Below are 20,802 nucleotides of genomic sequence, written 5' to 3'. Positions count from 1 at the left end.
TTTGGAAGTATTCATTTTGTTGCTATTGAAAAGATAAGGTTCTTATTTCCTTGTTGATTTTTATTTAGGAATTGTCCTTACTACCTAGAAACTTTGGTGTAGAACATGGAAATGCTGTCAAGGCATTGCTGCCCAGAACCCTTCTCATTTTAGGAATCTCCTAGTTGACTTTTTGCTACATTTCTCTTACATCCTGTCTGTCTGCATTTACTCAGAGTAAGTGGTCTCCTTGTAGACTGGGGCTAGGAAATAGTTGTATTTTACAATGACTGCCTTTGCTATATCCTTACTGTCATAAAACCTTCTTTATTATGGATTCCAGACATTAGTGATATCCAGGGTCATTTTCTTTATCACAGAAATAGTAAATGGCTATAATTTTGCTTTGCGTCTTCAGGATCAATGTTAAATACAAATAGAGCTATTTTGTGCAAGATGCAGAGCTGACAGCCTCCCTGACAGTTTCTAGCTCACTAGCTTATTTGGTCTTCAGCATGGTAAATTCCAGTACAAGTATTTCCATCCAGTACAGCATGGTAAATTACACAAGCATTTCCTAGAGATGATCTCTACATGGAATAGATGGATGAAGTCTACTTGCTTGCCGCACAAAACTACACAACCTACAGGGACTATATATGCAGATCACAGTCACCATAGTATTAATTCAGGAAATTTATGACCCATTAAATTAACTAGTTATAACCTGTAAGAAACCCGTTGGAGTAATGTCCTAGACAAAATGAAAGTTTTGACCCACTGATCTGTTTTTCACTCTATTGCCAGCCAACTGCATGGCTGCTCCAGAAGACCTCAGGCTTCTTATTGAGTTTATGACACATACCACTCTTCTTTCTGGGATTTGGATATATAACATGACATATTTCTTTTTTTCTTACCTTTCTTTTAATCTCATCTGTGTTACACTTTACTAATTCCATCAAACTGATGTTTTATTCCATTTGGGGCACTTCTTCCCCCTTTTTATTTAAATTTAAAACAAGCTTGTTTTACATGTCAGTCCTAGTTCCCTCACATTCCCATCCTTTCCCACCCCCACCAAACCCCAGACCATACCCTTTCTGTTCCCCAGGGAAGGTTGAGTCCATGTATGGGGGATCTTTATGTCTGTCATATCATATCATTTGGGGCATGGATTTGACCCTCTCCCATGTGTCCAGGCTGAAAAAGTATCCCTCTATGTGGTGTGGGCTCCCAAAGTCCATTTGTATACTGATATAGCCCTATAGACTGCCTATTCCTCCTAACAACACCTACATTCAGGAAATCTCAGTCAGTCCTATGATGGTTTCTCAGATATCTGAATGGGGTGCATGATCAGGTCAGTTGATTTTATGAGTTCCTGCAGCCTGGTCTTGACCCCTTTGCTCATCACTCTTCCCTCTCTGTAGTGGATCCCAGGAGTTCTGCTAGTGTTTAGATGTGGATGTCTGCTTCTGCCTCCATCAGCTACTAGATAAAGCCTCTAGGATGGCATTGTGCATGTTGTGGTAGATATTAGCAAGACATTTACCATTCAAAAGCCATTTGTTACTATAAAAAAAAGGAATTAGTCAGACACTTAGACCCTGCTCTAACGAAATATCTTATGAAATGCACATTGTACTATCCCTTGAAACCCTGTAAGTTCAGTGCATAAACTTGAGGTACAGGCTGAAGTACTCCCCTAAAACTGAATTAGAAAGAAAATTATGATGTGGAATTTGTAAAACCTGCATCAAAATCTGATAATGAATTAGAAAACAGGCACATCTCAGGAATTAGAAAAGTCTATTGATTCTTATTAATTTCATTTAGTACATGAGCTACACTTCTCCCAATTCCTAAGAGGAAAAATAAATTTCTAAGTTATAAAGAGGAAATAGTTGTGGATAACATAATTATATACATAGAAAAAGACATATCATAACAGAACATAGAAAACTTGTCTTTTGAAAATTGTGCTTGGAAATGGAAAAATATCACTTATGTGACGTGTGAATATCAAACCATATGCATGGGATCTATAGGGAATTCCTGAAGTAGCTCTATAGAGACCTTCTTGAATCTCCAGGGTCTGTTACTACACACAAGATGCTAAATTATGCAGAATCTCACAGGCTTGTCTCATTTTCTTTACTGGACCTCATATCCTGGGAATACACCCATGATGGTCCTAGCTTCATTTTTAGGCTCAGCAGCCATTACATGTTTCCCAAGATGTCAGGCCTAGAATTGGTAGCATACTTAGAAATTAATGATGTTGGAATTATCATTTGTCAGATACAGTATTAAAAAATATTCACAAATGTTTCAACATTTACTAAGCACTTAAATGAAAAATGCTGTCAACTTCACAGGATCTAGAGTCATCTAGGAGATAAGCCTCTTTGCATGCCTATGAGGGATCATCTAGACTAGGTTATACTGGAACAAGTCAGTGTGGGATATATCTGGACTAGTTTGATTGAGATAGGAAGACCCACCCAAACGTGCAGACCCAATAAGTGAAAAAAAGTGACATGAGTATTATTCTTCACATATCTCTCCTTCCTGACAGCAGACACAATATGGCCATCTGGCTCAAATTCCTGTCACCATGACTTCTCTGCCACAGTGGACTATAACTCTAGAGCTGTGAGACAAAATAAAACTTTCTTCCCATAAACTGCTTCATAACTGGCATTTGGTTAAGCAATCAGACAAGAACTAATACAGAAAATTGATACTGAGAAGTGGGGCCACTGTTAAGATTAATCTGAGAATGCATTTCTTAGAACTTAGAAATGATTTGTGAGAGGAATGAATGTTCAATACTTCAGAACTTTTGGCTTGAAAAGCCACTCTGATTTTGTGGTGGGTTCTTGGAAGAACTAAAAGGCAAAGAATGAATGCAATGCAAATAGGCTTATGAGGTTTTTTAGATGTCATATTAAGGCTTTATGGGATTAGGGGCCCCTTTCTGCCAGATTCTGAAAGAGACTCTGACAGTCTCCCTAGATTTAGTATATGGTTCAATTTTAAAATAATGGACTTTTGTGAAAGGTTTTGCTTCCTGGTTTCCTTTGTAATCCCATTGTCATTTGTGAGGATTAACCTCTCTCTCTCTCTCTCTTCCTCTCTCTCTCTCTCTCTCTCTCTCTCTCTCTCTCTCTCTCTCTCTCTCTCTGTTGCTCTCTGTCTCTGTCTGTTTAATTTGTATCCTGCTACTTATCAGAACATGGTCTTTTATCAACTATAGAAGTTTCCTGGTGAAGTTTTAAGGCCCATTTTTATATACAATTACACCATCCCCAAATAAAGCTACTTGATTTCTTTGTTTCCTATTTGTATACGCTTAGTCTCCATCATTGCTGTAGATAGGACTTCAAGTACTATATTGAGCAGTTATATAGAAAGTGGTAAATCTTGTCTTGTTCTGAATTTTAGTGGAAATGTTTCTCTCTATTTAGTTTTATATTGGCTGTTGATTTGTTGTAAACTGCCTTTATTTTGATGAGGTATGTCTTTTGTATCCCTAATCTCTCCAGGAATATGATCATGAAAATGTGTTAAATTTTGTCAAAGGCCATTTCTACATCTATTAAGATGATTATGTAGTTTTTGTATTTCAGTCTTGTTAGAGTAGGTTATTTTTCACCAGCCTGGTCCCTCAGCTGGACCAGCCCCAAATAGCATACAGAAACACTGTATTAGATATATAGCTGTTGGCCTGCTACTAGCATTTCTTATTGTCTAGCTCTGGCTTAAATATTAACCCATTTCTATTGAACTAAATAATTCCACGTGGTCTCATCTTACTAGAGAGTGGGCCAAGAATTCTACTATCTTCATCCTCCATGTTCATTTTCCTCCCTACTAGTTCATCTCTCCTTCTAGTCTCCTAGTTCCACCTATCTTACTTTCCTATTGGCCAAGAGTGGTTTATTCATTAGCCAATAAGGGAAACATATTTAGAGAATGATATCTCCCATCATCTCCTCTATACTGTCTAAATTTGAAAGAAGGGTTTTAACCTTAACATAGCAAAATGTATCAGACAACAGTTATCAAATGAGAATCACAGTCCATTTAGTCCATTAACATTAGGTAAGATTTAAATAAAATATTCTATCATCTATCCTATTTTTGTGAGTCTAAAGTCTTATGTGTAACTTACCTTTAATCTTAACAAAGGAAAATTATAACAATAACTATCTGTTCTCAACTCCATCAACGACCACAAAAGGATAATATATAAACTCTAGAATAGACAGAGACTACTAGCCTGATCAGTGACCCAAAGTTCTTCTGAAATGTTCCATCTTTAGCCTAGAGGCCATAGTGTGTCTGGCAGACTCCTCACCAAAGCAGGAAACTTTTAACTGTCCACTTGTATTGGCGGTTTGTTAGTCACTTTTCTCTGTGTCCTGCAGACTGTCTGGCAGACTCTTCCATAAAACAGGAATTCTGTAGCAATGTCCATCTTGACTCAGAAGTCACTTTTCTGTGTGTCCTGCATATCCAGTTTATACAGCATAAAGTCAAGCAATCCACATAAGAGCGGTATCTTGCACAAAAGGCTAGCCTTTCCATATTGAAAGCATATTCCATAACACATTTCTTCAATGTCCATTATCTTCCTTTCAGACACAGGTGGTGTTGTCAGGAGCAATTGTGTCTCACTGTTAAGAAAAACTCTAAACCAGTTTAAATGGCATATCCTGTAGTTCTTTGAAAGGTTTGAAGAATGCCTATTCATCTCAAACATATCTCTATATATCTAGAAATCCTAACTAACTTAACTGTAAGTTTTGACTATTATAGGTAACTACCTACAATTTGCACTAAATTCTACGTTACATTTCTAACTGAGCTATTTTATATAGCTCAATACCTAAACAAGAGGAGAAATATACATATCAAAAAAATTGACCTTAAATTTGTATCAATAAATGAAAATCCATTCTAAAACAAAGTATTCATAGCTATACCATAATTCCTTTATTACCTTTAAAAAGAGATTTGTTGTGATTGTTAACCATTTATAACCAACCCTATTTAAATAAAAGTAAATATTTATACACAATATTTGGGAATTTGTGTGTTGTTGTATCCAAACTACTTCTTGCTGGTAGCAGGCACTGTCATGGAGATCCTAAGGAGAAGCAGAAATCCAGGTTGTAGTGGTCTGCAAGGTTGCCTTGTCCCAGCTGATCTGAATGTTGGATCACCTGGGAATGCTGTTTTCGTGGGTCTTGCTTGATCAAACCATGTTAGTCTGGAAGAAATCCACCACTTTTCATTGTCTGTGGAAACAAAAATAAAAACCCTTTTCCACAGTATCCTGTACTTCAACTTAAATTTTGAAGTCAAAGCATTTTTAAAATATATAAATTGGAAAAATTTAGCACAATTGACAATAAAATGTATTGTAGCAATTATTTCTTCCTTAGTAATTGAGCAATTTAAAGACAATATCATAACATACAGTAACCTGGCCCTTTTTGTGCTTTCCATCTTTATGTGGCTTTATTATTCTATTTCTTATACTTCTATTTTTTTCATTTTGTGAGACAGAATATCTCTGTATAACTTTTATCTGTCCTGGAAAATCTCTGTATGCCAGGTTCACTTTGATGTCACAGATAATCTGCTTGTTTCTGTCTCCCGAAGCTGGAATTAAAGGCATGTGCCACCACACTCAGCTACTCCATTTTTATTATTCTTTTTAAAACCATTTTATTGTGTTTCATTTCTCTCCCAAGTCTACATATATTTTAAAACATACTTATACCTTTAGAGGTTTCTCTTTATCTGAATCTGCCTTTACTCTAAATCTTTTTTTTTCTGGCCACCAGTTTTTTATTTGTTAAACAACAACATTACTAAAATGAAAGCTACAGTTGTTTCAGCTGCTGTCTATCCAAGATGGCAGTGAGTACATTTACCGCCAGAACAGAAAGCTGTGCTCACTGCCTTCCACTATGCTACCATCCAGCAGGATGCTGATGGCTTGGAGGGCTTGTAGATGTGGTCACTGCCATTGCCAGCTCTTGTACACACTATTAAGTTGTTAGCAGAGCTCTTTAAATGCCTTGTGGTTTTTTTTTTTTTTTTTTTTTTTTTTTTTTTTTTTTGCCATTTATGCTGAAATAGGAAACCTCCTGTAAAGGAACAATGAAAGTCTCTGCTTATTCTACTAAAACAGAGTCCAAACGAGAAAAATGTAGTTACCAAGAAGCCTTGCTTGTGTCTGTTCTTTTGTTTCTAAAACCTGTTTTTAAGCTTTTGTTAAGTTTTAAGTGAAAGTTCTTTGGTCCATGTTGGATGCCATTTTGTTATGAGTAGTTTTTCCTACTGGCCTGGTCCCACAGCCACACTAGCCCAAAATAACACACAGATACACTATATTAGATATAAAGGTCTCATCTCACGTGAGAGAGAGCAAGGTGTTCTGCTGTCTCTGTCCTCCATGTTGATTCTCCTTTCTACTACTTCCTCGCTCCTTCTAGTCTCCTCGTCGAAACTATCTTGCTCGCACCACCTATCTTGTTTTCCTATTAGCAAACAGTGCTATTCATTAACCAATAAGAGAAACATATTTACAAAATGACATCCCCTATCGCAGTCTATTTATATATTAGATTATATCTATCGATTTATTTATGTTGAACCATTCTTGAATCTCTAGGGTTAATCTTAGTTGACCATGTTATTTGATCTTTTTTTAATTATTTGTTTTTTATTTTACATGTCAATCCCAGTTCCCTGTCCCTCCCTTCCTCTCTCAATCCCTCCCTCTATCTTACCCTCTCTGCCACCTCACATGGACACTAAACACCCTCCCCTTCCATGACCCCAACCCAATTCCACATGTAGGGCAATGCCATCCAGTGGGATCATGTAAATCTGTCAAGTTATTTGAAGTGGGGACTAGGACTTCTCTCCTGTCCCTAGGTTAAGGCAGTATCCCTCCATGAGGGATATGGCCACAAGGTCAATTTTTGTGCACCTGGTTCCACTGTCTAAGGTCCCTTAGTCTGCTCAGTCCTTCTGACTGAGAACCATATTCAGTGGGGCCTGAGTCAGTCCCATGCTGGATTGCCAGCTATCAGGGGTGGGAGGTTAGCTCCTCCTTGTTCAGGACAGATGTCTCTATGTGTTTCTGCAACCTGATCTTGTCCTCTCCCTCGGCATCTGGATTCTAGTGCGACTCAGTGTATAGGTATGGTTGTTTGCTTCTGTTTCCATAGGTATGAGAAGAGTACTCCATGATGGTGGATACGTTAGCTGTTGATCTCACTATCCGGGAAGGGCATTTGTGGTAGCCTTCCCATGGTTGCTGAAATTGTTAGTTTGTGGCAGTCTTGTAGGCCTCTAGACCATTCTTTAGGTTCTGTTTTCTCTTCAAACCAATAATGGCTCCCTTTTTTATGTTCGTTCCCTCTGTCTCTCTCTTTCTCACTCTCGCTCTAACTCTCTCTTTCTCTCTCCCTATCTCTATCTTTTCTGTCTTCTATTCCAACCCACACTCAATCTTCCTAGTAGCACATGCTTTCTTCTCCTCCCCCTCCCTTTCTCCTACTTCTCTCTCCATTCATTGCCCCCCCCCAACTTCCACTGAGCTCTGGGGGACTTGTCCTTTCCCGGTTCTGAGAGGGACTTTATATGGATCACTTAGAATATACCTTGTATCCTAATTCCTGTGGTAGTGTGAATTATAGGCTGCTGATCCTTTGGTCTAGGTCTAAAATCCATATATGAGTGAGAACATACTGTGTTCCTCTTTTTGTGACTGGGTTACCTCATTCAGGATGGTTTCTTCAAGTGCCATCCACTTGCCTGCGAAATTCAAGATACCATTATTTTTTTTCTAAAGAGTAGTATTCCATTATGTAGATGTGCCACATCTTCTTTAACCATTCAATTGAGCAGCATGTAGGTTGCTTCCAGGATCTTGCTATTACAAATAGTGCTCTTATGAACATAGTTGAACAGATGGATTGGATGCATGGATGTGAATCTTCTAGTATATGCTTAAGAGGGGGATTGCCGGGTCCTGTGGTAAACTAATTCCCATTTTCCTGAGGAACCGCCATACTGATTTCCAAAATCACAGTATGAGTTTGCACTTTTGGAGATCAGGCCTTTGTTGGATATAGGAATGGTGAAAATCTTTTCCCAGTCTGTGGTCTGCCATTTGCTCTTGTCAACTGTGTCCTTTGCCTTACAGAATCTTCTAACTTTGAAGAGGTCCCATTTATTAATTGTTTCTCTCAGTGTCTGTGCCCCTGGAGTTATGTTTAAGAAGTGGTCTCCTATACGAATTTGAACAAGAGTACCTCCTACTTCTCTTCTAAGAGGTTCAATGTGGCTGGACTGATGTTGAGGTCTTTGATCCATTTGGACTTGAGATTTGTGCATGGCAACAGACATGGGTCTATGTGTAGTCTTCTATACACCCTCATCCAACTGTGCCAGCACCATTTGTTGAAGATCTGTCCTGGCCCCATTGTATAATTTTAGCTGTTTTGTCGAAAATCAAGTGTTCATAGGTGTGTGGGTTAATATCAGGATATTCAATTTGATTCCATTGGTCTACCTGTCTATATTTATGCCAATACCAGGCTGTTTTCAGAACTATAGCTCTGTAGTAGAGCTTAACGTCAGGAATGGTGATGCCTCTTGTAGTTCTTATATTGTATAGGGTTGTTTTGGCTATCCTGGGTCTTTTGTTTTTCCATATAAAGTTGATTATTATCCTTTCAACGTCAGTGAAGAATTGTGGTGGGATTTTAATGGGGATTGCATTGAATCTGTAGATTGCTTTTGGCAAGATTGCCATTTTTACTGTGTTTATCCTACCTATCTAAGAGCATGGGAGATCTTTCCATTTTCTGGTATCTTCTTTAATTTCTTTCTTTAGAGCCACAAAGTTCTTGTTATATAGGTCTTTTACTTGTTTGGTAAGCGTTACACCAAGATACTTTATGTTGCTTGTGGCTATTGTAAAGTGTGATGTTTCTCTGATTTCTTTCTCTGTCTCTTTATCGTCTGAAAAAAGTAGGGCTCCTGATTGTTTTGAGTTTATCTTGTATCCTGCTAGTTTGCTAAAGTTGTTTATCAGCTGTAGGAGTTCCCTGGTAGAGTTTATTGGGTCACTTATGTAAACTATCATATAATCTGCAAATACAGACAGTTTGACTTGTTCATTTTCAATTTGGATCCCCTTGATCTCCTTTTGTTGTCTTATAGCATTAGCTAGAATTTCTAGTATGATGTTGAAGACATATGGAGAGAGAGGGCAGCCTTGTCATGTTCCTGATTTTAGAGGAATTGGCTTAAGTGTCTCTCCATTCAGTTTGATGTTGGCAATTGGTTTGCTGTATATTGCTCTTATTATGTTTAGGTATGTTCCTGTTATCCCTGACCTCTCCAAGACCTTTATCATGAAAGGGTGTTGAATTTTGTCGAAGGCTTTTTCAGCATCTAGAGAGATAATCATATGGTTTTATTTTTCTGTTATTTATATGGTGGATCATTTTGATAGATTTTCATATGTTAAACCATCCCTGCATTCCAGGTATGTAGCCTACTTGGTCATGGTGGATGATTTCCCTGATGTATTCTTGAATTCGGTTTTCCAGTATTTTATTGAGTATTTTTGCATTGATGTTCATCAGGGATATTGGTCTGTAGTTCTCTTTCTTAGTTTTATCATTGTGAGGCTTGGGTACCAAGATTATTGTGGCCTCATAAAAAGAGTTTGGCAATGAACATTCTGTTTCTATTTTGTGGAAAAGTTTGAGTAGTGGTGGTATTAGTTCTTCCTTGAATGTCTGGTAGAATTTTTCACTGAATCCATCTGGCTCTGGAATTTTTTTGGTTGGAAGGCTTTTGATAACTGCTTCCATTTCATTGTGGGTTGTAGGTCTATTTAAGTTGTTTGTCTGTTCTTGATTTAATTTTGTTAAGTGATAGTTATCCAGAAATTTGTGCATTTCCTTTGAATTTTCAATTTTTGTGGAATACAGTTTTTCAAAGTATGACCTTAAAATTGTCTGGATTACCTCTGTGTCCATTGTTATGTTCCCCTTTTTGTTTCTGATTTTGTAATTTTGCATCTTCTGTCTCTGCTTTTTTGTTAATTTGGATAAAGGTTTGTCTATCTTGTTGATTTTCTAAAAAAAAAAAAACAACTCTTTGTTGCATTGATTTTTTGTATTGTTTTCCTTGTTTCTATTTTGTTGATTTCAGCCATCAAGTTGATTATTTCCTGGCGTCTACTCTTATGGGGTGAGTTCTCTTCTCTCTGTTCTAAGGCTTTCAGTTGTGCTCTTAATTCTCTTATGTGACTATCCTCTGTTTTCTTCATATGGGCACTTAGTGCAATGAACTTCCCTTGTAGCACTGCTTTCAAGGTGTCCCATAAGTTCAGGTACGTTGTGTCCTCATTCTCGTTGAATATTAGAAAGTCCTTACTTTCTTTCTTTATTTCTTCTTTGACCCTGGAGTGGTGGGTACAATTGCACATTGTTCAGTTTCCATGAGGTTGCAGGTTTTCTGCTATTTGTGTTGTTGTTGAATTCCAATTTTAAAGCATGGTGGTCCCATAAGATACAGGGTACTAGTCCTATTCTCCTATATCTGTTGAGGATTGTTATGCTACCTAGTATGTCGTCAATTTTAGAGAAGGTTTCATGTGGAGCAGAGAAGAAGGTATATTCTTTTGTCTTTGGATGGAATGTTCCATAGATGTCTGTTAACCCCAGTTGAGACATAACTTCTGTTAGTTCTTTTGTTTCTTTTTGAGTTTCTGATTTGTGGTCCTGTCTAGTGTTGAGAATGGTGTATTGAAGTCTCCCACTATAAGTGTGTGAAGTTTTATATGAGCTTTAAGTTTTAGTAGTGTTTCTTTTATGAATGTGGGTGACTTTGTATTAGGGCCATAGATGTTCAGAACTGAGAGTTTGTGTTGATGGGCTTCTCCTGCAATTAATATGAATTGACCGTCTCCATCTCTTTTGGTTAATTTTGGTTTTAAGTCTAACTTGTTAGATATTAGGATAGCTATGCCTGCTTGCTTCTTATATCCATTTGTTTGGAAAATCTTTTGCCAACCCTTTTCCCCTGAGGTAATGTCTATCTTTGAAGCTTAGATGTGTTTCTTGTATGCAGCAGAAGGATGGATTCTGTCTTCATATCCATTCTGTTAGCCTGTGTCTTTTTATAGGTGAGTTAAGACAATTAATGTTGAGGGTGAGTAAGAACTATTGATTGTTTATATTTGTTTGAATTAGGTTTGTTGTTGGCAGTGGTATTGTGAATATATTAGTTCTGTTTTACCCTTGGTTTCTGGTGTAGTTGGATTATCTGTTGCCTACATTTTTGCGGGCATACTTACCTTCCTTGGGTTGGAGTTTTCCCTCCAATACTTTCTGTAGGGCTGGATTTGTAGATACGTATTGGGAAAATCTGGTTTTGTCATTAAATATCTTGTTTTCTCCACCTTTTGTGATTGAGAGTTTTGCTGGATATAGTAGCCTATGCTGGCATTCGTGTACTCTTAAATCTTTTAGAACATCTATCCAGGGGCTTCTGTCCTTGAGGGTTTCCATGGAGAAGTCAGGTGTAATTTTGATAAGTCTGCCTTTAATGTTACCTGTCCTTTTTCCTTCGCTGCTCTTAATATTCTTTCTGTATTCTGTATGCTAGGTGTTTTGATTATTATATGTCGAGGGTTCTTTTTTCTTTGGTCCAGCCTATTTGGGGTTCCGTATGCTTCTTGTACTTTCATGGGCATGTCCTTCTTCAGATTTGGTATGTTTTCCTCGATGATTTTGTTGAATATGTTTCTGGCACCTTTGAGCTTGGCTTCCTCACCATCCTCTATGCCTATTATTCTTAGGTTTGGCCTTTCCATAGTGTCCCACATTTCCTGGATGTTTTGTGTTAAGGATTTGTTGGATTTATGATTTTCTTTGGTCGATGAATCTGTTTTTTCTAGTTTATCTTCTGCACCTGAGATTCTCTCTTCCATCTCTTGAATTCTGTTGCTTATGCTTGTGTCTGTCATTCCCGATTTTTTGCCCAGTTTTTCTATTTCCAGCATTCCTTTGGTTTGTGTTGCCTTTATTTCTCTATTTCAGTTTTCAAGTCTTGAACAGTTTCCATCACCTGCTTAATTGTTTTTTTCTTGGCTTTCTGTGCTTTCCTTAAGGAGTTTGTTCATTTCTTCCACTTTTTTGTTTATGTTTTCCTCCATTTCTTTAAGGGATTTTCTTACATCTTCTTTGAAGGCCTCTATCATTGTTATGATGGTAATTTTTAAGTAGTTCCCTTCTGCTTCCTCTGCTTTCTTGTTTTGTTCCATTCTAGTTGGTGTACATTCCCTAGATTCTGGTGGTGTCATGCTTGCCTTTCTTTTGTTAGGCATTTTCTTATATTGCTGTCTTCCCATAGCTTCTTCCAGTAGGTGTTGGTGGGGTCTCCCCTTCTCTCTATGGTACTTCCCCAGGTGGGCTTATTTGGATCAGAGATTCAATATCTATAGCTCTGGGTGGTTCAAGCACTATAGGAGGTCTCTCCGCAAACAGGGACCAAGGGAGGGGGTCAGGGCTGAGGATACAGTAGAAGATGCCACTAGCTAATGGCTCTAGTCAATGGCTGGCAGAAGAATACAAAGCCTGAGCTGAAACTTGGGAAGGTTTTGCATCATAGTCGGATGTCACTGGAAACTGGGACTCTCCACCTGAGGCCTCTTTCTTTAGCAGAGGACCTGATTCCCATGGGGGTCAAGGATCTTGCTGGCAGGAACTCAGAGTGGACCCGCAGAGATAGGCCCATATCTGGGAGGGGCCTGGGACTCCAGCAGAAGACTGGAGGTGGGATCAGAGACCAAGCAGGAAGAAATTACTGGTGGTCCCTCGTGGATAGGCAGGTCTCCTTTGTTCAGAGTTGCTATGAGGAGTCTCTGAAGTAGGGTCGACTGTTGGCTTCACCCTCTGTCCCAGTGCTCAACCAGAGCAGCAGGACAGTGGGCAGGGTAGGGCACAGGGTGGGGGGGCAGGCTCGCGGTGTGGATGGGTTGGGGTGTATCAGAGCTCCAAGGGTGTTCTTGATGTGGACAGGACACAGGAGCAGCAGGATCAGGGGCCAACCCATGGAGTTCGGGCAGGGGGAGAGGTTGTAGGGGAGAGGCAGCCCAGATTGGGCCCAGACTCACCTCTGGCCAATAGCTGGCAGAAGAGGCCAAAGGCTGAGCTGAAACTTGGGAAGGTTTTGCAGGATAGTCAGATCTCACTGGAAACTGGAACTCTCCCGCTGAGGCCTCTTTCTTTGACAGAGGCCCTGATTTGGGGGTCAAGGATCTTGCTGGCAGGAACTCAAAGTGGACCCACAGAGATAACTTATTGTGTATTTTTTTGTTTGTTTGTTTGTTTGCTTTGTGGGTATTTTATTGAGAAATTACACATATATATTAATGAGTGAAATTGGTCAACAATTTTAAATTTGTTTTGGTCTTTCTGTGATTTTCATAGCAAGGTGATTGTGGGTATGCTTCTGTTTTGCAGATATGCCACAATATTCAGCATAATCCCAAGAGATTAGAATGATTATGATAATTAAGGTGGGAGACCTACTGCGAATGCCAGGCAAATACAATGGAGTGAAGAAGCTGAACACTACCAATCATTGCTGTCTGCTTCCAGAGTTCTGCTGTAAGGTGATCAGGTGTTGTAAGGTGATCAGGTGCCTCTACCTCCAGTTTGCATGCCTTCCCCACTATGATGGATTTACCCTCTTACTATGAGATAAAATAAGCCCTTTCCCCAACCAATTTCTTCTTCTCAGGTGTTTGGTTACAGCAGGAGAACAAGTAATTAATACAGTATTTGGGTCCTTCTGAATTATAATTGATGTGAGGCTATAGATTTTTTAAAAATTTTCAACATAAATTGCATAACATTCTACAGTGGAGTAGATAGGAGAATCTAATTGATTTTTAGTTTTCAAAAAAATACTTCTTACTAAATGCACTAGTTATTTTGTGAAATATAATCATCTTACATAAAGTAAAATAACTTTAGTAACAGGCTTTCATTTTAGCAGAATTAATAAATATTTTTAATTGTCTCAATAAAATTTAATTAATCTTTTTTTAAATTTATTTATTCATTTCTATAACCAAGTCCATTTAAATGAAAACAAACATTTATAGACAATATTTGGGAATTTTCGTGTTGTTCTTTCCAAACTACTTCCTGCTGATAGGGGGCGCTGTCATGGGGGATTCTAAGAAGATGCAGAAATCGTGGCTATAGTCTGCAAGGCTGCTTTGTCCAGCTGTTTTGAATGTAGGATCACTTGGTACTCTGTTTCAGGCAGTCTGGCTTGATCAAACCACATTAGTCTGCAAGGAATCCACAGCTTTTCATTTTCTGTGGAAACAAAAAGAGAAATCCTTTTCCCCAGTAACTTGTACAATTCATATAAACAAAGGCTGTTTGCAGTGATTACTGTTTTTCAGCTGTGCAGGATTATTGAGAATGAATCATGTGAGAATCACTACTAGAGAAAAATATAATATTTAGAAATAACTAATATTTAACCATAGAACTCTTTGTTAAACCACTTTTAGAAGGAAATGCAGTGCATGGTTAGGTCTTTGGAGGAGGTAAGTATTGTTTTTTTTTTTTTTTTTAACATAGAATGTACTGACTTGAAAGGAACAAAAAGGACACATTAGAGTATATTTAAAGTAAGATTTCTTCATCAAAAGACTCTATCAAAATTAAGAAATTAATTATATACATAATAATATAGATCCTACATATGAACCCTACTCATAGTGTTTGAAGAAACTATAGCTTAACGAGGAAAAGGACAGAAAATAGTTAAAGGGACAAAGCCTTGAAAAAATAGTTGCTTTATACAACATCATCACTTTGTGCAATTATTTGCAGGCCATAAACAACTTAACATTTTCTATTTTATCTTAATAACCACATGTTTTGAAAGCATGGTCTGAAATACATTTGTATCCATGTTATCTGGTAAACTCATTAAAATGGAAATATTATTTTCTTCAATTTTTGGGGTAGTGTTCAATCAACTGATAATTGTGCTACATTTGATGTCTCACTCTAATTATTACACATTCTAATTGCCTTTGCTTATCTGCAGCCATGGAAGTTTGTTGCTATTTTTGTGCTTTGAATGTCATTGCTATTCAAGGTTATGTTTGTTTGTTTGTTTTATTTAAATCATGCACCAACAAAGTGCAAGGTGAAAATTCACAGAATATTTTCTCTAAGGTAACAATAATTAGTTAATTAATTAAATAGTAGAAGGAAGAAGAGGATGGAGTGATGCTTCAAAGAAGTACCTCAAAATCAAAGTTGACATCATTGCTGATCTTACAATGACCACTTCTAAAGATTACTGAAAGAGAAATCATGAGAGATCAAGGTCAATCAGTGGGTGATGAACTATACACATTGTTGTTACCAGAAATGCATTGTTTTACTCCATTGTTTTAATCCTTGTGGTGCCTCTTAGAAATTCTGATTTTCAGCTCAGAAATCTGTTTTAATTTGATTTCCAGTTGATTTCAATCTATCTTCTAGTTTCAAAATGATTTGTAGAGAAAATTATTTTGAGGAATACAGCTGTGAAGGCATCACAAGGAAGATGTCTAAGCATATTTAAATAGTGATAAAAGAGAGTCTGTACTGAAGAAATGTGTTGAAAGTATAGTAATAAAAGTGAAATTCTACTGGATAATGTTCTTTAGCAGTCATGAGGCAATGAAATTCAATCACAGTTCAAAGTAGAAGGTTATGCATGCTTTGTAATAAAAATGAAAAGCAAAACGGATAGGTTCAGATAATAGCTTCTAAAATTATTAAATTCTTTTTATAAGCCAGTTCATCCTCAAATGTTCACAAAGACATATCCTTTTATCGTTTCTACAACCTTGCATAAAACTATTGTTATTTCTATCCCCTTGATGAGGAGACAGAATTACAGAGGTTAAATAACTTTCCCCAAATTGTAACTAACATGTGACAGTGTTTGAATTAGGACACTGACAATTGCATTTAGAAAGGATATTAATTTTTGTTATTTATTGTTAATGTATTTTATTTTATTTTGAGACAGAGCCTTAGTATGTAGCTCTTGCTATGGCCATGAGGCAAGCTTTAAATTCTCAGAGATCCCCTTGCCTTTGCCTATGGGTTTAAGAGCATGCACCACCATGCTTGGCTAGAGTCAATATTTTTAGTAGTAATATATTGACTTGTATTCTGTTCATGCTTATTTATTTATTTATAATTTGTATTTTTCTTTTTTATTTGTATAGAGTCTAGAGTACCTTAGGTTTTCCTCAAATTCATCTTGTTGCTTAGGGTAACCTTCAAATTCTTATTAGATATACTTCTTGAATGATGCAATTGCAGGTTTATGTCACTTTGTCCAAATATTTAGTAATTTGCTACTTGTTTATTTATTTATTTTTGAGTAAGGGTTTCTCTTTATAGCTTAGGTTGCCTGGAAATCCCAATGTATCCCAGACTAGCCTTTATCTTGTGATCATCCCCCCTTACCCTTTCATTTTTGGATTCTAGAACATACCATTACTTTCACCCAAGGTTTGTTTTCATGTGACAGTATTCATCCTTAGTAGCTTATATTGAGAATGAGTCAAGTGGCAGGTTCAGCTATTTAAACACAATGGAGAAGATTTAAATACAATCAGTGAAAGAGAGACAATAAATGAAAATTGAATTTATGATTGATTATTTGCATTCTGTCCTAAATCCTACTCATAATGTTTCTTCTAGTGGTGGCCAGCTGTTTATAGTCAGGGAAACACCAGAACAGCACATATTTAGTTTTGTAGGGGGTTCAGATTGTGCCAAGAAGTTACAAATTAAAGTAGAGAATTGGGGTGTTTTCTAGACTGGCATGCATAGCAAAGAAGTATGGAAATAACAGGCAAGCTGAATCTAGATTGAAATTAAAATGAAATCACTTTTATTGTCAAGAAAGTTATAAAAGAAAAATGCACATATTCTCACATCTATTTTTAATTTTCTGTTCTCTGGAAAGTCTTTAGCCATATGCATGAATATTTTACATCATTAGAGTATACTGTGCCTTCAATTTTGTCCTGCTTTTTCACTTAGGAGACAATTTTTCATGTGCTATACTATATGTTTACCATTTTAATGGATGTTTTAACATTCTATATAGCATAGCCTACTTGATCCTACTGGCATGTGGCATAAATAAAGCCCAAATTTTAAATTTTTATGTTTGTGAGCACATACATATTTCTATATAGGGGTTTTTCATATTTTAATTGCTTTCGCAAAGTAATTCCATGAGCAAGGTTATTAAAAGAAAGGATATGGGCACTTTCTGTTGCCTGCATGTTGCTATTGCTATCCAGAATAACAATTTCAACTTCCTTTTCCACTAGAAAATGGTACTATGCCAGTTTCTCTACATGGCTACCATTAACAAATTTTCAAATAAAGTTGTTGAAATTCTTTTTCTGGGTTATGTGAATAATAATCAACCTTTGCCCTTACTGTACTTATAAATTTTATTATTAGTTCAATAGGTTTATATGCAGATGTATATCATATATTTCATTTTGAGTGAAATGTATTTTCATACATTTTTATTTGTACTTACCTTACTATAACTGGTATTGTTCTTATTTTAATAAATTTAATATAAATGCGACCATAAAATCATTTCCCACAGATATCATAAATACAATAGATTCTTGAAAAATGAAAAATAAATTCCAAGTAATGTGAAGTGCTTATTTTTTATGACTTTGGAAATATTCACATATTAGTTGCAATATTCACATATGGTAGAAGAGAATTATTTTGCAATGTCAAATAATTCATATAATTTTTCAATTTGAAAGTATGGAGCTATCAACATGATACACATTAAATGTGACATTGATTTATGTTAAATAATAGAATACTGAATACTTTATTCATAACAGTAGGCAATAAATGCATTTACAAAAGTCTGATAAAAGTTAAATTATATCTTATAATTTATTTTAAATTTCAGTTTATATTGGATAAAATAAAATGTAAATAACTGAAATGTCAAGTTGTGTTGCAACTATATGCAAACATCAAATGTATATTTTTAAATTTTTATACATTTCCTTATTCATTATTGATGAAAACCTTCAAATTTTCTACATGTTGAATGCAACAGTATTTTAGTTTTTATTCTTTATATAACAAATACCTATAAACAACAAACACAAAGTAAATATAAACGTATGATCTAAGTGAAATAAAAGGAATTTCATATTGTGATATAAGATGCAACTTATACATTATGGATATATTACCTGTTCAGCTATCTGTCTGACACCTATTATGCATATATTACTATTCTAAGTATTTCTGAGTAAATATCAGAAATATTTTGTCAAATTTGTAATTTTGACAGGTTACCAACCTCTAGCCATATAAAATTTATGGCTTTATACATGCATTAAAAACTTGTTATTATGATATATTTTCGTTAGACTCATTTAAGATATATATATATATATATATATATATATATATATATATATCACTTTACATTTAATCTTGCTCTAGCTACTGTGTTATTCATGAGCCAATGTATTAGTAATCTAAGAGAAACATATATATATATATATTATATATATATATACTCATTTTTACATATCGATCCCAGTTCCCTCCTCCCATTCTCCCATCCCAACCCTCCCTCCACAGGAAGGGTGATGCCTTCCAGGACGTATCATCAAAATCTGTCAACTCATTTGAATAGAGACTAGGCCCTTCCTCCTGCCTCTAGGCTAAGGGAGTATCCTTCCATGGGGAATGTGCTCCTAAAGTCCTTTTGTGTACCAGGGAGTATTTTTAAATATACAAATGAGATCACAATTTAAATGAAAATGTGAATTCACCACACATGTAAAATTAAAATCTTAAATTTGAACCATTTATATTCAAGCCATTGCTCAAACATGATGGTCTGTGCTAATATGGTACAGATAAGAGAAAAATTCCAGCTGGATGTTGTGACACAAACATATAATCCCAGCACTTGAAAGGCAGAAACACTAAGATCACTGATGAACTTGGCTTGATAAACATATTCAGCTTTATTAAGTCCATTATAAATGTCATCTGATTTATTTATTTGGTTCTCTTTTTTATTTTTAAAACAATCTTAATTTACCTATCAATCCCAGGTCCCTCTCCCTGCAGTCCTCCTACCCCCACCCCCACATTCTCTCCACTCCATGCTTATCAGTGAGGGTGAGGCCTCCTATGGGAAATCAATAAAGTCTGTCATATCACTTGAGGCAGGACCAAGTCCCCCTCCCCCATATATAGGTTGAGCAAGGTATCCCTCCATAGGGAATGTGCTCCAAAAAAGCCAGCTTATGCTAGGAATAAAATACTGGTTCCACTGCTAATAGCCCCACAGGTTGCCCACGCCACTCAAGTGCTACCACATTCAGAGGGACTCATTCAGTCTTATGCTGGTTCCCCAGCTGTCGGTTCAGAGTTAATGAGTTCCCATTTGCTCTGGTCAGCTGTTTCTATTAGTTTCCGCATTATTGTCTTGACCCCTTTGCTCATATTATCATTCCTTACTGTTTCCAGGAACAAGGAAACAGATACCTTCATAGAGGGAGCCATTATGGGTTTAGAGAGAAACCTGGCACTAAGGAACATGGTGATATATTATATACGATTTAATAAAGCTTTCATGAAAATCAGAAAAGCACAGCAGCCAAGCCAGTAGATCTTAGCTCTACCAAGCTGAAATGGCAATCCTGTATCCATGAATCCTCAGGGGCAAAATGTTCTCAGTTTCTATTTCCTCTTGCCTTTTATTCATTCCTATCACTACTGTATCCAACTCCCTAGTTCTGGGATTAAAGATTAGGACTGGATAAACTTCATGTAGTTAGTGTGGCCTTGAACCAACAGAGATTCCTTTACATCTTAATCTAGAGTCCTGGGATTAAAGGTGCGTACCACCAGCGCCACCTAGCTTTATGGCTGCTATGAGATTAAAGCTGTATATCACCACTGCCTGACCTCTATATCTTGTATCCTGAATCCCCAGGCAAGCTTTATTAAATCATAAATAATACATCACCACAAAGGAAATTCCCAGGAATCTACAATTATGACTCCAGCTAAGAATCTAAGCAATAGTGGGGAGGGTACTTTAAATATATTCAATTTTAAGCTAGCCAGGGTTAATAGTGAGATTATGTCTCCAAAGGAAAAGGAAAAAGAAAAAGAAGAGTTTGGAATAATGTACACTGCTTTAAATCCTTCACAAAATGTATTAACTGAAAATCTAAATACTTACACAGAGTATTTTTCTAGGCATCTCCCCAGATTTATATCACCACAACATTCTGGTGGAACAGAATCTGAGAGACTATAATTGTCATGCCTTATGCTACTTTTATTCATTGTTAGAATACATGTAAGAACTCATTCTCTCTTTTTTTTAAGATATAATAATCACTTCTAGAAAAAAATGTATTTGCAGTCATACAAGTTAGAAGAAAGAGACTATATTTATAATGGGAAAAAAGCAATGCCTATTTTAGAGGTTCTACAAAAATGACTGGTTAGAACTTGGTGATTGTGGAGGTTCAGAATGTTGCAGATCCAGGGATAAATTTTTTTATAATATTTTTAATTTCCTTAATAGACATTTATTGTACATCTTTGCTTCTGACATACAACCTTTGTGACTATCAGGGGA

The sequence above is a fragment of the Phodopus roborovskii genome, unplaced genomic scaffold (assembly GCF_943737965.1).
Source record: "Phodopus roborovskii unplaced genomic scaffold, PHOROB, whole genome shotgun sequence".
Lineage (NCBI taxonomy): Eukaryota > Metazoa > Chordata > Mammalia > Rodentia > Cricetidae > Phodopus > Phodopus roborovskii.
Note: the sequence above shows the minus strand (reverse complement) of the source record.